We start from the raw sequence: 5823 nt of genomic DNA, 5'->3' as shown, positions 1-5823 counted from the left end.
CATACTTCAATGCCAACAGCACGAACGAAAATGGAAGCAATATCAATAAATTCAACCGCAACAACAACCAGGGTAACCAACGAAGTACAACTCGCCAATGCACCCTAAAAACTAAACCTAAGCTCAAGAAACGAAAGTTCAGAAACGAAAAAGGAGGCAGTTCGACTCAGAGGCTTACTAAAAGAAAACAAGTGGGATCAGTCCCTACCCCTACTAAACCTACTCCTCCCACATCGAGACAGTCATACCTTGGGAACAATCCACCCTGCAACAAGTGCACATACTATCATCGGGGAGCCTGCCAGACATTTTGTTACAAAAGGTGCAACAAGATGGGGCACATCTCCCGCTACTGTAGGGCCCCGGCCCCATGCGTCACTCCAACCCTCAACCCAGAAGTAAGTCCAGTTTGTCACAAGTGCGGTGCAACAGGACATTTCAAGAGGGATTATCCAACAGAGATGGCTGACGAAGGAGTTGACAACTAGACAGGAAGAGATGACAAGAAACCCTACCGAGATTTCTGGTACGTTTAAACAATAAACTTTATGTAACAAATTTTCACAAAAAGGTTTTGTCAATTGAAAATATAATCAAAAACTATTTCCCCATTCGAGCAAATCTTGTAAGTCACAGAAAAACTAGAGATCCTAGCAAATGGACCATGATGGTTTCATATGAACGATAGTATCATATGTAGTTAGGATTCCACAAACTAAGAGCGTGCGATTCCGCCTTATTTCCTGGGCTGAATAGTGATTAGAACAGAACCCCGCAATCAATTATCTTTAAAAACCCTAAGTATGTACGGTTAGGTCACATCCATCTATAGTGGAAAGACCTGGCAGAATTCGTATTACGAATTCCCTCTCCTTATAGTAGCACCTTAGTGTCACTAAAAGACCTAGAAAACAGGAACAAATAGACCCAATGGAAGCAACAAAAATGAAACTGGTGGTGATAAGAACATGAACATAGAACACCCTGTCATTCCTAAAAACCAATACTCCCCAATCGACGTAACACCTGTTATAACAAGGAGTCCAATGTCATCAATTGGCACGGACAGGCTTGATTTCCATCTTACAAACCTCGAGCATTGCAAATAGACTTTCGTCTTACTCAACCAAATAACAAAACTCTTTCAGCCGGTAACAACAAATCACTAGCAACCAGACACCTAAGTCCATATGTAAGAAATACCACGCCCTTCCCTAGCCCCAATAAAGATTGAAAATCAAGAAGCAAAAGGCATTAAGGGAATCCGAAAGGCTTCCAACCTTCCTCCAGAGATTCCTAAGAATCCCTTTGGAAACCTCAACCAAGTGGTAAACGGAGATAGAATCACCCCGACTCCTGGAACCACCCCAATAACCAAACACCCGATACTACTTAGCATGGTCACAAGAACAGATGATGTCTGATCACAAGATCGGCATAATAGATAAAGGAAACATCAGACCCAGTCCCTAACCACAGGAAGCACCTATCTAACTCATAAGGAAGAAATACGAAACTACCATAGGCACCACCGACTACGAATAAGCCAAACAAACCCATCCTCAAGGATCGATACTCCCTACCCCGAATCGGAGACATGTTCAACTAACAGCAAAGAACTGGCAGAGGCCGACCTACCATTATCTTGGAAAACCATAGAAAGAAAACTCCCAAGATAATCTAAGACTCATAAGGTCAACTACATTATGCAAACTCAACCTTGGTGACCATAGTATCAACTCTTAAGGCCCAGAAAACTCTACTTTTAGGACACCAGAATCCCGATCCCTAGAAGACCATTCAAAAGTCCTCGCCAAGATAGGCCCGCTAACTCATAGTCTATGATTAACCTAAGGACCCAGGTTCGGACATTTCACCTTCCATATATTCAGCACTCATAAGTTTCAGACCACCGAAGCTCTAGAAATCCCACTTGACACGATAAAGGTAAACAAGAACCCACCCCCCAAAGAGAAGCATGTGTGATGGACATTGACAAAGTTTGGGATACCCACCTGCCTCTAATCGAGCACCTATATAACAACAACTACCATTCGAGCATAGGAGTTGCATTCTTCGAGGCCCTGCGTGGCCGGAAGGGCAGATTGTCTTCTGATAGACTGAGGTGGGGGACACCCAACTGACAAAAGGACAAACGCCCAATAGCACATTCACCAGACCCGAGATTATTCGAGAAACCACGGAAGGGATAGTCCAAACCCGAGCACGACTCCGAACATCGCGAGGTCAACAAAAGAGCTATGTAGATAGCAGGTTAAAGCCTTGGAAATTCCAAATAGGGGATCAGAGTATCATTCAAAAGTCTCCCCTTGGAAAAGGATGACACGAGTTGAGAGGAAAGTTAAACCCACGATACATCGGACCATTCGAGATTCTTGCCCGAATTGGTCCGGTGGCCTATAAGCTGCATCTACCTTCGGAGCTCAGCAACGTGCACCCCGTGTTCCACATATCAAATTTAAAAAAAAAATGTTTATTAGAGGAAACCTTTGTTATTCCTCTAGAATAGATTGAGATAAACGAGAAGCTCCTATTCGTCGAAGAACCAGTCGAGATAATGGATAGGGAAGTGAAGCGCACGAAACAGAGTCGCATTCCTATTGTGAAGGTTCTATGGAACGCAAAGCACGGACCGGAATTTACTTGGGAACGCGAAGACCAGATAAATCAAAAGTACCTTCACCTATTCCCATATTCATGACCCTATCTTTCGAAAGAATTTCGGGACGAAATTCCCTCTAAAGGGGGGATGATGTCACAACTAGCATTTTGGCTAGGAAATTCTGTCCTCATGTTAGCAATAACTATTGTGAGACTTGTGCTAACACATTAAAAGTGTACATTATGGTTCCTAATAGACCATGTAAAGTTACAATGAAAATCTCTCCATGTATCTCAAATCTCTCCCAAATCTCTCCATGTAGCTCAAATCTCTCCCAAATCTCTCCAAGTATATGAAATCTCTCCCAAATCTCTCCAAGTATATCAAATCTCTTCAATTATATGAAATCTCTCCCAAATCTCTCCCAAGTATATGAAATCTCTCCCAAATCTCTCCAAGTATATGAAATATCTCCCAAATCTCTCCACGTATCTCAAATCTCTAACAAATCTCTCTACGTACCTTCCTCAGTCGAAAACAACTCAAAACCTAAGGAGAAAACCCAAAGGACCCTTTTTAGTCCGGAACCCTCTTGGGCCGGAACCCCTCTCTACTTCGGAACTTCTGATGGATTCTGGAATGCCCTAGTTCACTTCGGAACCCCTCTTGCATCGGACAACCTCACATGCTCCGGAAGGTTTGACTCTGGATGGTCTTACTTAAGGCTTGCTTCGGAAACTCCTAGCCGGCTTCGCACCTCGGTCCGGATTTGCTGCCCCGCATCCGAAGGAAGTAATCCGGAATTCAGTAAACTGCTTCGGAACTCACCTGTTGACTCCGGAACCCCTTGAATCCACTCCGGAAATTAGAAGCTGACTTCGTACCCTCGCAGATTCCGGACTATACTCCGGATTTTTGTCCATTTCGGAATTTTTCTTCAGTTTTGGATATTTGGACGTCGGGAATTCCTCCAAACTCGTATTTTTCATATCTTATTATTTTAAACATATTATATAAAATAATACCCAAGATTTTTAAAGGGATTCTAAGTAGATAAGGTTTGACTTTATGATGTGATGCAAATCCTTCATTTCCCATGCAAATCCCAGTTAAACACAAAATATCCATGGATAACTAAACCTTGTACACCAGTCCTCCAAGCAAGTGTCATGTCACTCTTATCCCTCCACTTAGAATACGTGAACTCCTTTCCCCCATATTCCACTTCTCATTTTCATACTCAGTAAACTCCTAAGAAGTGCTCTCAACTCATTCAAGCTTCAAGTCTCATTCCTTCAAAGAAAATTCCTAGATTTCTTTTTGTAAGTGTTTCATCTTCTTTGACTAGTGATTCTCCACATTATTCCTAAGATTTCATTATATTTACACATAAAATTATTCTTAGGATATTCTAAGGTTCAAAGAACCTTTCAAGTGTTGGAACTTGGAAGCTCCTTAACACTTCATCAAATCACCCACAAAACTAACTCAAGGTGAGCTTCATACCCCTACTTTTTTGAGATTTCTATTGTTTTTGGGGGAGAATACAAGTCAAAGTCTTGTGTAAATCATGATCTATTTGCTTATTGTGTATGCATGCCATCTTACATGTGCTTAAGTATAAAACCCCTTACAATTAGTCCAAAAACTCGAGATTTTTGTTAAGTCTCAAGAGTTTGGATTATTTTTCACAAATCATGTTTAGAAACAAAAAGTTGTATGTTACCAAGTATAAGTCACAAATTATTATATCAACTATAAGGATTAGCTTCAAGATTTACTTAAACAAGTTGTGGGACAAAATATTTTGAAAATGATTAAATTATGGAAATAATAATATTTTGGATCATTTTTGGCCAAACATAAATACAAGGGTTATCTTGGAACATTATGTCTTACTCATGACTTTTTACCAGGTTGACAAACTATTAGTGATTATTTATAAATATTTAATATAAATAATTTTATCAAGAAAAATATACGAAAACAGAATTTTCATGACAAAAATATTTGCATGTCATAAACTGTTGTTGTAAAACCTTCAGGAACATAAGTAATGTTCTATATGTCATAAAACAGAAAATGCGTGTCATAACCTACAGTCATAAATTTACACAAAATATAACTTGACACTTTTCTTTTGACTAATATAGGCCTGAGCCGACCATGTATAGAAAGGAAAAACAATTTTTTCCAATTACGATAATGTTGGGTCATTTTGATAAACGTTCAAAATGTATTATTTTTCAATAAACGAAACGGAACGAACACGAAGTACCCAGTTAACAAGCACAATAAGCGATATGGAACGGAAATGATATTTCTATTCAATGAGTACGAATATCATTATTTATCTAACAAATAATGAATCTCAAATGATTGCTCAAAAGGTTGTTAATATTCTAGTTAGACAAATCTCAAAAGTACCTAAATATAAAAATATTAGTGTACATCTAAAGTCCTGTAAGGAGTAATAGTCAGAGTCTCCTGGAGGGAGAGCGGAAATTTGTGTATAGATCTATACGGGGTTGACACCCCACACCTTCGCTGTTCGCTACAACTAGACTGGCCAGTCTAGGGTGACAAATGCCTTTAACAAAACAAGGGCGCCTGAGAAACGCCAAAACAGGTCTCGGTCATATTAGTATGGTTATAACGACTCACTAGAATATGTTATGTTATCTAGAAATTTATGCAAGGAAAACCTCATAAATAAATTTTGGCACGTTGTGTTGACTGTCCTATGAAGGGTAGTGATAGTCCGCATTTGTTGTGTTGACTGTCCTTTTTAAAGTATTCATAAGTGAAAACTTTTCAAATTCCAAAACTTGAGGGCAAGTTTTGAAACTATTCAAAACTAATTAATTCCATAACTTATGAGTTTAAAGTAGTTTTAATTAAAAAAAAACTCTTCAAGTTCCATAACTTGAGGACAAGTTATGGAAGACTTTAAACTAATTAATAAAAAAAAATAACTTTTTTTTTTATTGTAACTTATGGAACTAATTAAGGTTACACTTTTTTTTTAATTTAATGAAGAGACTCTTGAACCTCCATAACTTGAGGACAAGTTATGGAGTCATAAAACCATTTAATTAGAACTAGACTCTTCATTTTGTAACCTTTGCCAACTTTTATGAGTTTTATGATTCTTAAATGTGACTTTTCATATAACTTGAGGACAAGTTACAAAAACACAC

This window comes from Lactuca virosa, chromosome 1 (assembly GCF_052849685.1).
Source record: "Lactuca virosa cultivar CGN04683 chromosome 1, Lactuca_virosa_CGN04683_v6, whole genome shotgun sequence".
NCBI classification, from domain to species: Eukaryota; Viridiplantae; Streptophyta; class Magnoliopsida; order Asterales; family Asteraceae; genus Lactuca; species Lactuca virosa.
Note: the sequence above shows the minus strand (reverse complement) of the source record.